Here is a 16,447-nt window from a genome sequence, read left to right on the forward strand (position 1 = left end):
AAGCCAACGTGACCGAAAAGGTCAGTTGACCCCTTTAGGAATAATTGCCCTTTATAGTAAATTTTTAACCATTTTTCGTAAATCTTAGTTATCTTTTACAAAAATCTTCTCCTCTGAAAATACTGGGTCAAACTAATCCAAACTTGGCCACAATCATCTTTGGGGTATTTAGTTTAAATAATGTGTCCGGTGACCCGGCCATAAAATCAAGATGGCTGCCACGGCTAAAAATAGAACATAGGGGTAAAATGCAGTTTTTGGCTTATAACTCAAAAACCAAAGCATTTAGAGCAAATCTGACATGGGGTTAATTGTTGAACAGGTCAACATCTCTCTGCCTTGAATTTTTCAGATGAATCAGACAACCCGTTGTTGGGTTGCTGCCCCTGAATCGGCAATTTTAAGGAAATTTTGCTGTTTTTGGTTATTATCTTGAACATTATTATAGATAGAGATAAACTGCAAACAGCAATAATGTTCAGCAAAGTAAGATTTACAAATAAGTCAACATGACCGAAATGGTCAATTGACCCCCTAAGGAGTTATTATCCTTTATAGTCAATTTTTAACAATTTTCATAAAATTGTAAATTTTTATTAACATTTTCCACTGAAACTACTGGACCAAGTTCATTATAGATAGAGTTAATTGTAAGCAGCAAGACTGTTTAGTAAAGTAAGATGAACAAACACATCACCATCACCAAAACACAATTTTGTCATGAATCCATCCGCTTCCTTTGTTTAATATTCACATAGACCAAGGTGAGCGACACAGGCTCTTTAGAGCCTCTTGTTTGTTGGTCACTAGTGTAACGGGAGTGGAAGTTTCCACTGGCTTCGTTTTCCCGTTGTCTACCCAAGTTCTGGGATATCGGACAAAGTACGTAAAACTACGTAAATATAAACAAGATGTTTATTTTAAAGACATATAAATGGTTGAACATAAGTTTACATGAATAAATATACGGTGGTGGCTAGTCTACTTGTATAAATAAAGGTTCCATCGCAAGCCAAAGTATGAGCGTCTGCTCATTTCAAATCCTTAGTGTAGACTGCCCAGAACCCGGTGAGTGACGTCATACTTATAGTTCCTATGGACAACGAGCCCGGCCGGGCACGTGCCAGAACAGGAAGTCCCGACAAGGATAATTTCATGGCCGGTCTCGGAAGAAAGAGTTACGGAACTATAAGTCATACTAAAGTTAACCAATTTCCCCAAATAAATAGAATAAACAAGTAAACAAAGTGACCACCATTACACTCCCCCTCTCTTAAGACATAATGTGCCCACACATTAGTCCAAAGATCGGTGAGATATACTTACCAAAATTTAGAATACAGACACATATAATTATCAACAACAATTAATTTACTGTTTATGTCATATAATTAAAAATAGTTCAAGATATTAGGTCATTCACTAAATGTTCAAAAGTCACAACTACATCACGAGACATCATCACGGAGTAAGGAATCCCATTATAAAGTTCGAGCGGAGCATCCAGGCACACATCTTGTCCAAGGTTCCAGGTAGGTAAATAAGGTAAAATTCGTCTAGAAGAGTTTCCAAATTTGTAAAGTAGTCCAAGTAAGTGTTTCCCAACATTTAATTCCATGTGGTTAAGTTACGTTAAACTTATCGGCAAAAAAAAGCCAATATAAAATCCAATATGTTCCCTCATTGTGGCCAGCTATCCACACACTGAAACAATTTCAGTTTAATCTGCCATATTCTGTCAGACACTGGAATAAATTAAGAAGCACATTCTTCTTGTAAAAACCTGACTCACCAAGAGTCTTTAAAAGTCTATCATACACGAGCACTGCACCACTTGATCGGGTGCCCCAATATGTAATTTTATAGGTCACCGAAAGCATATAGCCCATGGTATTATTTTAACCATATAAAACACACATTTCTATACTGAAATCCATACAAACTGATTGTTTGTTTATCAAATATATTCAAAAATTAGAAAGTCATATAAAACAATTGGACTGTAATAATAAATCATTCCTTGTATTCCAGTAATCCCCAAACAATATTCTTAGCCATGTGGACAACATACCCATGGTGAACCAATTAAGGTTTACAATAAAAATGTATACGCAAAATATATACCTATTCTCGCGCATCTAGCACCTAAGGTATTTCCAAAATTGCCTCTGTATACACCACCGAAAGCAGCTTCCAACAACAGCTAAGATATTGAGCGTACGTTCTTCTATTATCTTTATTCTAGTCACAACTCGTACACGACAACCCTATTCCAGCTGTATGACAAAAATGTCATTTTAATCCAAATCCTCGCTATATCCACAATTTCTACATTTACTAAAGCCACATTGCTTAGCAACTGAAAAGATTCAGTATTAATTTCCTCTACGTAACAATTCCACCAAACTGAAATAATTCAATTTATTTCCAAAGACCAACGTTAAAATAAATATCAAGATGATAATATATTATAAATATTATTGAGTACAATACTGTACTTTTAATCCTTTTTACAATATTAAAATAAACCGGACAAATTTCCAGTATAATCCATGACTGCACCATATAGCCTATGACTTACGGTACCACTTTTAAGTTTTAGTATTGTTAATTCCCTCCTTTCCATGCAAGAAAGGTAAACAATTCTTATTACATCCACACTGACAAGACATAGATATGCAGACAATACTGCATGACAGAAATGCAAGTACAAAATGTACTTTTTAATCCAAAACAATTTGAAGTATACAATGTAATCAGATTTTCCAAATCCATTTGACAATAAATATGAATACGAACCAATAAACAGAACTAACAAACAACTTTTTCATGGTTAGAACGACAATGAGTATTCCCCATTGGTACCTCCATACAAACATTCCTTAGATGGCAGGTGCTTTGACGTCGAAAATATGACGTCATATTGTAAACATGGCGTAAACAATCGCCGACTTCCTGAAAATTGAAAAGCCACAATAAGCTTTATAAAATCTGTATAAAATGCAGTTAAATATTTAATTTTGTTGTGGTGGTGTACACAAAAATGTTGTGTTTGTTTTCCTTGTATGCAAAAACAGCATATTTCCTCTGGAACGTGAACAAAATGTTCACCTTGTGCTCCAATATGTAATTTAAAATCTGGATTTCTAATTACAATTTCTGAAGGTAAGTCACTTTTTATTACTTTATTGTACAAAATAATATGCAATGCAGTACTGGTCATTGTCTGACCGGCACACACAGCGGAAATGATAAGTAGGCCTACGCGAACAATAAACTGTTCGATTTTGACTCCTAGGGATACAAAAATCCCTTTTATTCCAACCATATCGCCGAAATAATGTACAAACACAATGTTTGTTTAAGTTATTGTCCTCTAATATCCCTCGGACGAGCCCCCAATGTAACGGGAGTGGAAGTTTCCACTGGCTTCGTTTTCCCGTTGTCTACCCAAGTTCTGGGATATCGGACAAAGTACGTAAAACTACGTAAATATAAACAAGATGTTTATTTTAAAGACATATAAATGGTTGAACATAAGTTTACATGAATAAATATACGGTGGTGGCTAGTCTACTTGTATAAATAAAGGTTCCATCGCAAGCCAAAGTATGAGCGTCTGCTCATTTCAAATCCTTAGTGTAGACTGCCCAGAACCCGGTGAGTGACGTCATACTTATAGTTCCTATGGACAACGAGCCCGGCCGGGCACGTGCCAGAACAGGAAGTCCCGACAAGGATAATTTCATGGCCGGTCTCGGAAGAAAGAGTTACGGAACTATAAGTCATACTAAAGTTAACCAATTTCCCCAAATAAATAGAATAAACAAGTAAACAAAGTGACCACCATTACACTCCCCCTCTCTTAAGACATAATGTGCCCACACATTAGTCCAAAGATCGGTGAGATATACTTACCAAAATTTAGAATACAGACACATATAATTATCAACAACAATTAATTTACTGTTAATGTCATATAATTAAAAATAGTTCAAGATATTAGGTCATTCACTAAATGTTCAAAAGTCACAACTACATCACGAGACATCATCACGGAGTAAGGAATCCCATTATAAAGTTCGAGCGGAGCATCCAGGCACACATCTTGTCCAAGGTTCCAGGTAGGTAAATAAGGTAAAATTCGTCTAGAAGAGTTTCCAAATTTGTAAAGTAGTCCAAGTAAGTGTTTCCCAACATTTAATTCCATGTGGTTAAGTTACGTTAAACTTATCGGCAAAAAAAGCCAATATAAAATCCAATATGTTCCCTCATTGTGGCCAGCTATCCACACACTGAAACAATTTCAGTTTAATCTGCCATATTCTGTCAGACACTGGAATAAATTAAGAAGCACATTCTTCTTGTAAAAACCTGACTCACCAAGAGTCTTTAAAAGTCTATCATACACGAGCACTGCACCACTTGATCGGGTGCCCCAATATGTAATTTTATAGGTCACCGAAAGCATATAGCCCATGGTATTATTTTAACCATATAAAACACACATTTCTATACTGAAATCCATACAAACTGATTGTTTGTTTATCAAATATATTCAAAAATTAGAAAGTCATATAAAACAATTGGACTGTAATAATAAATCATTCCTTGTATTCCAGTAATCCCCAAACAATATTCTTAGCCATGTGGACAACATACCCATGGTGAACCAATTAAGGTTTACAATAAAAATGTATACGCAAAATATATACCTATTCTCGCGCATCTAGCACCTAAGGTATTTCCAAAATTGCCTCTGTATACACCACCGAAAGCAGCTTCCAACAACAGCTAAGATATTGAGCGTACGTTCTTCTATTATCTTTATTCTAGTCACAACTCGTACACGACAACCCTATTCCAGCTGTATGACAAAAATGTCATTTTAATCCAAATCCTCGCTATATCCACAATTTCTACATTTACTAAAGCCACATTGCTTAGCAACTGAAAAGATTCAGTATTAATTTCCTCTACGTAACAATTCCACCAAACTGAAATAATTCAATTTATTTCCAAAGACCAACGTTAAAATAAATATCAAGATGATAATATATTATAAATATTATTGAGTACAATACTGTACTTTTAATCCTTTTTACAATATTAAAATAAACCGGACAAATTTCCAGTATAATCCATGACTGCACCATATAGCCTATGACTTACGGTACCACTTTTAAGTTTTAGTATTGTTAATTCCCTCCTTTCCATGCAAGAAAGGTAAACAATTCTTATTACATCCACACTGACAAGACATAGATATGCAGACAATACTGCATGACAGAAATGCAAGTACAAAATGTACTTTTTAATCCAAAACAATTTGAAGTATACAATGTAATCAGATTTTCCAAATCCATTTGACAATAAATATGAATACGAACCAATAAACAGAACTAACAAACAACTTTTTCATGGTTAGAACGACACTGAGTATTCCCCATTGGTACCTCCATACAAACATTCCTTAGATGGCAGGTGCTTTGACGTCGAAAATATGACGTCATATTGTAAACATGGCGTAAACAATCGCCGACTTCCTGAAAATTGAAAAGCCACAATAAGCTTTATAAAATCTGTATAAAATGCAGTTAAATATTTAATTTTGTTGTGGTGGTGTACACAAAAATGTTGTGTTTGTTTTCCTTGTATGCAAAAACAGCATATTTCCTCTGGAACGTGAACAAAATGTTCACCTTGTGCTCCAATATGTAATTTAAAATCTGGATTTCTAATTACAATTTCTGAAGGTAAGTCACTTTTTATTACTTTATTGTACAAAATAATATGCAATGCAGTACTGGTCATTGTCTGACCGGCACACACAGCGGAAATGATAAGTAGGCCTACGCGAACAATAAACTGTTCGATTTTGACTCCTAGGGATACAAAAATCCCTTTTATTCCAACCATATCGCCGAAATAATGTACAAACACAATGTTTGTTTAAGTTATTGTCCTCTAATATCCCTCGGACGAGCCCCCAATGTAACGGGAGTGGAAGTTTCCACTGGCTTCGTTTTCCCGTTGTCTACCCAAGTTCTGGGATATCGGACAAAGTACGTAAAACTACGTAAATATAAACAAGATGTTTATTTTAAAGACATATAAATGGTTGAACATAAGTTTACATGAATAAATATACGGTGGTGGCTAGTCTACTTGTATAAATAAAGGTTCCATCGCAAGCCAAAGTATGAGCGTCTGCTCATTTCAAATCCTTAGTGTAGACTGCCCAGAACCCGGTGAGTGACGTCATACTTATAGTTCCTATGGACAACGAGCCCGGCCGGGCACGTGCCAGAACAGGAAGTCCCGACAAGGATAATTTCATGGCCGGTCTCGGAAGAAAGAGTTACGGAACTATAAGTCATACTAAAGTTAACCAATTTCCCCAAATAAATAGAATAAACAAGTAAACAAAGTGACCACCATTACACTAGATCACTGAAAAATTTTCCAAGGTCAAAAGGATCTCAATAGTTATATTTATATAAATACTTGTAGTTTTTAATAAGTACTGAAAAACCTTAAGGTTCGATTATGTGACATTTAAAGTTTATCTTTTACATGTATATAGAATGCCATTTTGACAGCTATACATGTAACTGCTTCAATATTATAACTGCTTATTTTTACTTCATTTGGTTTCGAATGAATTTTTGTCTGTTTGGCAGTAATACAAACTCTCCGTAATACTCTTCGGAAGAATGTGTGCCTTTTCAAAAATATTGAACCGCCGTTTTACCTTGTCATGACTAGTTTGGTAATTCCCATAATTCTCTTTTTGTAGGTATAATTATATATTACCCTTTCTTGTATTTACTTTTAAAACTTTTTTGTCTGCAAGAATAACATAAATATTTAATTTTGTTTTATTGAGAATCTTGACTTAGTAAATATTGGTCTAAAATATCTATTGAATATTCACTGTGATATTCTAACCGTTGAATTCATTGCAGCAACATTGGATATTGGGCAAACAGAGAAGCTGTTTTGTAATCTAACACAAATTGTTTATAACACAAAGCAACATTGTTAACTTCCCAGTCAAAATCAATATTTTTTTTATGTATAATGTAAATAAAAACACATTTCAAACAGGACATGTTTGATAGTTTGTTTCCTTTTCATATTTTTATTTTATCAATATTATGTATTATTACATGGGTAACTAACAATGTATGGAAGGACGACCAGGATAATTTCCTGCATAGAAGTTCTTAGTTTTAATTTCAGGCTGTATCTATAGTGATGTACACGTATTAACTATGAAAAAAATAAAATAAAACGAGAGATAACTTGTATAAACCAAACAGCCTTTATTTGAATTTGCAGAATTTAAAGGGGCACTAGCTGTCAAATTCATGGTCACTGATTTGACTCAAATTCTCGTATTTGATTTATAACAATGTAAAACATTTATCGAAACTATCAAAAGTCTAAATTTATCCATTACTCACTATTCTTTACAATTCTTTACAAACCTCAATTTATATTCTGTATTCTGTATAATTTGGCCTGTTTTTCTCTATTATGTAAAACCTCATGCATACCAATATCGGTTTTACGTATTTACCTTGATAGTGTGCCAGTGGCGGATTTGGGGGGGGGGGGTCCAGGGATTGGAACCCCCCTTTTTTTGGCCGATCAATGCATTTGAATGGGAGCATATAGTTGGAACCCCCCCCCTTTTACTCTGGGTTGGGGACACGCCCCTTTTTAAAATGGCTGGATCCGCCCCTGTGTGCGGAAGTATGATAAAATTGAAGAAAAGAAACATTCTATCTTGCAGCAATAAACAAAGATAATCTTTTTTAATCTAATATGCAATGTGACCTTTAATCTTTGTGTATTTCCTCGTTTTATACACTACATGTATCTAATTCTTCAACTTGTTTTTATCTCTTGTCCTTAATTGTGATCATTTATAAACGTGTTATCGTAAGAAACACAATTATCCAGATCATCGAGTCGTCCAGTAGTCAGCACTTCTGTGTTGACACTAATCATATTGATCAATATCATGACAATAGTAATAAATCATTATATTTGCAAACCCTAAAATCGTTGGAAATATTCTCTACTAAAGGAAAAATTGAATTCCGAGTCCACATGGGTCAAAGAAAGTGATCGAGGGCCGAACAATGCTTTATCACCCTATATATGTAATTCCCGTATTTATATTGGATCATCTGCAAAAAGTGACATAGTCCGACATAACACACTTGAAAATTGTATCAGTCAAAATCAGTTTCTGCCTTCCTGACATGTTCAAATAATTAACATTTTGAATGAGATAATCATCAAGTGTCAGATACCTTTTGCATAATTTGAACACAATCTTCTATTTGCAATTGCAGATCACTTTACAAACTTTGTATAAGTGATGTTTACTCAAAACTGACAGGGAAATTGCTACAGGTTTTTCATGTGGAAGAACAAAAAAAAACTACTCAAATCGTAAAGAAGGCAGTCAAACCCAAGTCTTTTGAATAGCATTCAAAAATGTAGGAATTTCCAACTAGAGGCTCTAAAGAGCCTGTGTCACTCACCTTGGTCTATGTGAATATTAAACAATGGACAGATGGATTCATGACAAAATTGTGTTTTGGTGATGGTGATGTGTTTGTAGATCTTACTTTACTAAACATTCTTGCTGCTTACAATTATCTCTATCTATAACAGTACTTTCTGTGGAAAATGTTATTGAAAATCTTCAAATTTTAAGAAAATTGTTAAAAATTGACTATGAAGGGCAATAACTCCTTAGGGGGTCGATTGACTATTTTGGTCATAGTGACTTATTTGTAGTTCTTACTTTGCTGTACATTATTGCTGTTTACAGTTTATCTCTATCTATAATAATATTCAAGATAACAAAAAAACAGCAAAATTTCCTCAAAATTACCAATTCAGGGGCAGCAACCTAACAACCGATTATCCGATTCATCTGAAAATTCCAGGGCGGATAGATCGTGACCTGATCAACAATTTTACTTCCTGTCAGATTTGCTCTTAATGCTTTGGTTTTTGAGTTATAAGCCAAAAACTGCAGTTTACCCCCATGTTCTATTTTTAGCCATGGCGGCCATCTTGGTTTGTTGGCCGAGTTACCGGACACATTTTTTTTAACTAGATACCCCAATGATGATTATGGCTAAGTTTGGTTAAATTTGGCCCAGTAGTTTCAGAGGAGAAGATTTTTCTTAAAGATTACTAAGATTTACGAAAAATGGTTAAAAATTGACTATAAAGGGCAATAACTCCTAAAGTGGTCAACTGACCATTTTGGTCATTTGACTTATTTGTAGATCTTACTTTGCTGAACATTATTGCTGTTTACAGTTTATCTCTATCTATAATAATATTCAAGATAATAACCAAAAACAGCAAAATTTCCTTAAAATTACCATTTCAGGGGCAGCAACCCAACAACGGAATGTCTGATTCATCTGAAAATTTCAGGGCAGATAGATCTTGACCTGATGAACAATATTACCCCTGTCAGATTTGCTCTAACTGCTTTGGTTTTTGAGTTATAAGCCAAAAACTGCATTTTACCCCTATGTTCTATTTTATACGCCCGGGACGGGACGTATTATGGTATACCGTTGTCCGTCCGTCCGTTCGTCCGTCTGTCTGTCCGTCCGTCGTCCACACTTCGGACAATAACTCAAAAACACTTTCACCAATTTCCAAGAAACTTTGGTGAATTGTTTATATCTATTGACGTAAGCTCCCTTTCGTTTTTTTTTAATTTCAGATTTTAAGTTTTGGATTTATGGGGCTTTATTCATAAAAAGGGGGGATTTTCAACACTTCGGACAATAACTCAAAAAGGCTTTCACCAATGTCCATGAAACTTTGGTGAATTGTTTATATCTATTGATGTAAGCTCCCTTTCAATTTTTATTAATTTCAGATTTTAAGTTTTGGATTTATGGGGCTTTATTTATAAAAAAGGGGGATTTTTAACACTTCGGACAATAACTCAAAAAGGCTTTCACCAATGTCCATGAAACTTTGGTGAATTGTTTATATCTATTGATGTAAGCTCCCTTTCAACTTTTATAAATTTCAGATTTTACATTTCCGTGTTATGAATTTTTAGTTAAAAGAGCAACGGGCGTATCATGCGCTAAAGCGCAGCCCTTTATTAGCCATGGCGGCCATCTTGGTTGGTTGGGCGGGGCACCAGACACATTTATTAAACTAGATACCCCAATGATGATTATGGCCAAGTTTGGTTAAATTTGGCCTAGTAGTTTCAGAGGAGAAGATTTTTCTAAAAGATTACTAAGATTTACGAAAAATGGTTAAAAATTGACTATAAAGGGCAATAACTCCTAAAGTGGTCAACTAACTATTTTGGTCATGTAAACTTATTTGTAGATCTTACTATGCTGAACATATTTGCTGTTTACACTTTATCTCTATCTATAATAATATTCAAGATAATAACCACAAACAGCAAAATTTCCTTAAAATTACCATTTCAGGGGCAGCAACCCAACAACGAAATGTCCGATTCGTCTGAAAATTTCAGGGCAGATAGATCTTGACCTGATGAACAATAATACCCCTGTCAGATTTGCTCTAAATGCTTTGGTTTTTGAGTTATAAGCCAAAAACTGCATTTTACCCCTATGTCCTATTTTTAGCCATGGCGGCCATCTTGGTTAGTTGGCCGGGTCACCGGACACATTTTTTAAACTAGATACCCCAATGATGATTGTGGCCAAGTTTGGTTAAATTTGGCCCAGTAGTTTCAGAGGAGAATATTTTTGTAAAAGTTAACGCAGGACGACGACGGACGCCAAGTGATGAGAAAATCTCACTTGGCCTTTCGGTCAGGTGAGCTAAAAAAAAAAAGGGGGGGAGGGGGTTCGTTGGACTCACAAACTCGACTTTAACAGTCACAATTCGAACAGAACATTGACTTATTTGCTTATTTGTCCCCCCCCCCCCCCTGGCTACGGGTATGAATTGCACATGCCTCTTACTACATACTTGTACATGCCTATTGTAAATATTTACTGCACTAGACCAGACACTCACGAAACAAAGACTGAGTCTGTTGTGTTAGGTCTTTGGTTCCATGTCGGACAATTGCAGCGTAATGAAAGGCAAACACAACTCAGTTATATCGCGTATTAGAGAAAGACAGTCACTCGTAATGGGCATGGGTTGTATTTGTCACCTGGCAAATATGTTTGTAGGGGCAGCTGTGAAGCTGATATCACTGTCTGTTCACCTTAATTTTCGATATATATATATATCTATTACCATTTCAACCAAAGTTCTAAAAGAAATGAGGAACCAATAACATTCAGTTTTGATTCCGGTTCCTTACCAGGAAGAAGAGGGAGTAGAAGAAGAAGATGTAGAAATTATTTTTATAATTCCAAGACATTGAACCGTTTTAATTTTGATTGTGAAAAAGACGTTTTCTATTAATAGATATACACTTAATTTCGTTATTTTAACGACCTTAACAATGTCATACATGTATTATGTGCATTGTTATATTGTGTAAATTTAATCACACTGGCAGTTGTTTTGAGTATGTGCTTAGTGTGATTGTTCTGAAAGAAGCAAAACAAGCGACTGTTTTATTTTATAATGTTCATATTAAAAAGTTCGCATTTACATCATGATCACGCATCTTCAATGGCGTTTTGACATGTACATGTATTGTAATGTCATGTCATAACACGATTTGTCATTGGTAGAGGGTGACAATTATGAATTAGTTGTATTTTGGCAATTTAGTTTGTCAATATTGCTGTTCAGCTTTGAAGTTCTGTATTTTGCCTTTTATCTCTTTTGAGTCAAGCGCCACTGGCGAGGCGAATGTGAACAAAAGGCGCGCATGGTGTTCACAATTATAAGCCTGGTACATGACTGTATACATGCATCTATGATGATATTTTGTAAAGGCTATCATAAACAATAATTTAGGTTCTCGATTTTTTTTAATTCGAGACATATAAACAACCTTCTGCAGGATTTATTTTGTGGTAGTCTGTCATCAGACTCATTTATTAATACCAGTCGGCTACTTTCCTTTATTTGAGTGTCTTCTGTCTAATCCTGTTTTCATCGAGACTCCATTTTGAGGTATCATTACCATTTTTGTTTTCATTACAAAGCAGTGTGACATTCGAATATAGTTTTAAAAATCAATGCATGGAGATGTATGAGGGGGAGGACAGGGGTAAGGGAGACAGGGAGAAAGGGGGTAGGAGAAAGGAGAAAGGGGGTGGGAGAAAGGAGAAAGGGGGTAGGAGAAAGGAGAGGAAGGCTGGGAGAAAGGAGAAAAAGTTGGAGGAAGGATAAAAAATAAAATATCTTTCCTTTTAAAAAATGATCTAATAATTTCAAGAAAAAATATCTCAAAAGGAGATGTTTTATTCTAATGGGAGAAAGGAGAACGGGGGTAGGAGAAAGGAGAAGAGGGGTGGGAGAAGGGAGAAGGGTACCCCCCTGTCCTCCCCCTCATGTATAAGCACTTATAAACTTCACGTATAGTTTACAACGCGACACAACTCTTGCTCACTATAGATTCAGCAGATTTATACCTTCTAACTTAGTTTAAAGTTAAACGTACGGTGTTTGATTGATTGTTGGTGTTTAAATTCCACTTTAAGCTCAACATTTGGACTATTTCGTGGCCACCAGTTTTTATTGGTGGAGGAAGCCGGAGTGTCCAGAGGAAACCACCGACCTTCGAAAGGGAAGCTGACAACCAAGATTAAGATTGGAGTCGAGTGCACCCACAGTACTTAGACCACTCGGCCTCCGAGGCCCCAAAAACATATTTGATGTAACTATGATTAGTATATTGGAATTCAACGTCAAAACTATATCGCCTAAGGTGTGTGTAAGCAGAAAGTTGGCGAACCCAAGACATTGTTGATACTTATTCCGTATCAACTTTACAAATTGGTCATGAAGTATAAATGCTAGGTACTGACGTTGTTTACCATCTTAATACAGTGTTATAGTTTTCTTGTTTTTGTAAATTATTACTTTTACCGTTTAGTCTTTTTTTCACTTTTCATATCCATTGAACGTGGCTCGGTACTTATACATCCCGTCGTTGTGTGATTTCGCAATGATGTTTGTATTCTTGTCTTTCGTATTGCTTATATGTGCTTTGTCTATATGCCTTTTTGTTTTTCTTTGTTGATATGTTTGTTTATTTTAATATAGTAAATAACATAATGTTGACGATTTCCAACACTGTCTTAGCTGCTCTCGTTTTCGTTCAATTTTAGTAATATATACCACATGCAACAGCAAAACTAACACACCAAATTAGTACGACTATACGAATCTAACAAGTAGTAACAATGAATGCCGACAAAAACAACCACATTTTATTTAAATGAAAGGAAGAATTTTCTCTCTTCGACAACGTGAAAAAAAAATTGACAAGTAGAAGAGTATGTATAGGCAATCAACTATATTTTTAAAAACCGATGTGGAAATGTGTTTGCTTTAAAATTGGAGTTTTCGAACGCAGCTCGCAAAGAAAAGCAACGCCCAATGTTAATCAATGTGTGTACCCTATTCTAATAGCTTCAAAAGTTGTGTTAAGAAATATTGAGGTGGGTATAGGTGTAGCGGTTACGCAAATGAAAAGTTATGTGGTTTTCATTTTTGTCAGTGTAAGTTATATATTCGCCAGACAAAGCGGCATAACTCAAATCTATTTTGAAAAAAACTGTATGAGTTTTCTGACTGGTGGTACAAGTATCCATTACAAAATAGTGAAGAAAAATTAGAAATATAATTGGTGCCTTTATGGTATTAAAAGTGTGTGTAAGTTGGGAAAAGATTCATTTTGATTGGTCGTTATGTATTTTTGATATACAATTCAAGTAGATTAGACTATTTTAATATTATAATTACTATGTTGGTATTAATTTTTGCAGCTTTTAATAATTAATTGGAATTTGTAAAATAAATTACTCAAGTCTAAGAGTAAAGCAGATGTTTTTGTTATGTATGTCGATCTGGTACGTAATGACAGTGAAAAGTAAAATTACAAAAACTACCGAACTCTGAGGAAAATTCTAACTGGCAAGTCCTTCAGTAAATGGCATACTAGTTAAAAGCTCTAACACATCAAACGACTGGATAACAACTGTCATATTCCCGACTTGGAACAGGCGTTTTCTTATGTAGAAAATTGTGGATAAAACCAGGTTTTATAGCTAGCTAAACCTCTCACTTGTATGAAAGTCGCTAAAAATTCCATAACATTTACAACGATGTGTGAAAACAAACAGACATTATACTAGTAGGTAAAAATGTCAAAAATAGGAGTAAAGCAGTCAACATTGTGTTATCACCTTAATCACTAAAAAAAAATTAGGCAATTATGTCTTCAGAGATAAACGAAAAGGAATATCGACAAAGCGCATTAGCAAAAACGAAGTACAATAGTACAAAAAATTATTACCATAGCGCAAAAACATAATGACAGGATGCATAAGTACCGAGCCACGTCAACTGGATATAGCCAAAAATAGACTAAACAGCATAAGTAATAATTCACAGAGACGCAAATGAAAGAATACTATAACACGTTGTTAAGATGATTAAAAACGTCAGTATCTAAAATCTATATTCCAAGACCACACTGTGTTTTTGTGATTGTATAGACAATAACTGTTTAGTGTCTTTAAATATCAGCTGTATTTGTACGAGGCTATGAAACAATGTGTATGCGAGCTTTTAGCGAGCTACTGCACCTGTTTCGAGCCGAGTACAAATACAGCTGATATTGTGTAAGTTAGTTTGATTGTTCTGAAAGAAGCAAAACAAGCGACTGTTTTGTTGTATAATGTTCATATTAAAAAGTTCGCATTTACATCATGATCACGCATCTTCAATGGCGTTTTGACATGTACATGTATTGTAATGTCATGTCATAACACGATTTGTCATTGGTAGAGGGTGACAATTATGAATTAGTTGTATTTTGGCAATTTAGTTTGTCAATATTGCTGTTCAGCTTTGAAGTTCTGTATTTTGCCTTTTATCTCTTTTGAGCCAAGCGCCACTGGCAAGGCGAATGTGAACAAAAGGCGCGCATGGTGTTCACAATTATAAGCCTGGTACATATTTACATGCATCTATGATGATATTTTTAAAAGGCTATCATAAACAATAATTTAGGTTCTGTTTTTTTTTTAATTCTCTACATATAAACAACCTTTTGCAGGATTTATTTTGTGGTAGTCTGTGATCAGACTCATTTGTTAATACCAGTCGGCTACTTTCCTTTATTTGAGTGTCTTCTATATGCTTCTGGTTTCATCGAGACTCCATTTTCAGGTATCATTACCATTTTTGTTTTCATTACAAAGCAGTGTGACATTCGAACATAATTTTAAACATCAATGCATGTTATGAGTTACAATTTATGACAAAAATAAGCAAAGACCCATCGAAACAACATCTGATAAACAAATTTAATAATACTTTTAGATATTTGGATGATATTTTGGCTCTCAATAATGACGACTTCAGTATGTATATTAATGAAATTTATCCTGTTGAACTTACTTTAAATAAAGCTAATACTAACAATGACCACTGCCCTTTTCTCGATCTTGATATCTATATCACTAATGGAAAGCTGAATACTAAAATTTATGATAAAAGGGATGATTTTTCATTTCCTATTGTTAATTATCCGTTTTTAGATGGTGACGTTCCCTTGTCACCATCTTACGGTGTTTATATATCAGTCATTTCAAAAAAATGTACATTTTTCGGTTATTGTCTATTGTCTGTTTTATTTGTAAGTTTGACATATTTTTTCAATTTAACAGAAGAGTTTACATATTGTGCAAGATAGTACATGCAAATATTAGTGTGCAAAAAGTTTCATATTTTTTTTATATTCGTTGAAGTATGAAAATTCGCCAATTTCCATGCGTTCATTTTTGATAAATAACATTTGCATTCAAATTATCTGTACATAAAACTGCATTTAAAGGTAAACAGAATGATTTTTCTTCATTTATAACATCATAATTAAAAATAAATAACTTTCCATGTTTCAAATCATGACAACTTTTATTCCACAGTCACTGGAATGTCTGTTCATCAATATTTGTCCTTCCTGTTACTATTTATTTGTTTACGGAATAAAACTAGTTTCTCCCTCAAATAACGGCAGTTTTTTATGGTGACGTCGTAGGCGTGGATACAGGACGTAACGACATGGTGATTTTTTTTAAGTGGAAAGATTTTGGTCATCAGAATCAAAAGATCGGTAGGTATTGATGTATGCGTACCTTTTTATAATGTCTTTAATGTTACCAGTTGATAGATAATTTTTAATTGCATAAGACTAATGAAACGCTTGTTACCGTAACTTAGGCATGGGCCGGAAGTATAAAAACACTACATCAATTAT

General features: G+C 34.6%; 2 long non-coding RNA genes across 2 annotated transcripts; both read right to left on the reverse strand.

Annotated features, from left to right (window-relative positions):
• Positions 1–901: 901 nt before the first annotated feature.
• LOC139524129 (uncharacterized) lies at positions 902–2,426 on the reverse strand. Its single transcript, XR_011664741.1, has 2 exons — positions 2,125–2,426; positions 902–1,745 (listed from the first exon to the last, which is right to left on the reverse strand). It is a non-coding gene; the product is annotated as an uncharacterized lncRNA (long non-coding RNA).
• Positions 2,427–3,493: 1,067 nt separating this feature from the next.
• On the reverse strand, positions 3,494–5,017 carry LOC139524130 (uncharacterized). Its single transcript, XR_011664742.1, has 2 exons — positions 4,716–5,017; positions 3,494–4,336 (listed from the first exon to the last, which is right to left on the reverse strand). It is a non-coding gene; the product is annotated as an uncharacterized lncRNA (long non-coding RNA).
• Positions 5,018–16,447: the final 11,430 nt, after the last annotated feature.

Source organism: Mytilus edulis, chromosome 5, assembly GCF_963676685.1.
Source record: "Mytilus edulis chromosome 5, xbMytEdul2.2, whole genome shotgun sequence".
NCBI lineage: Eukaryota > Metazoa > Mollusca > Bivalvia > Mytilida > Mytilidae > Mytilus > Mytilus edulis.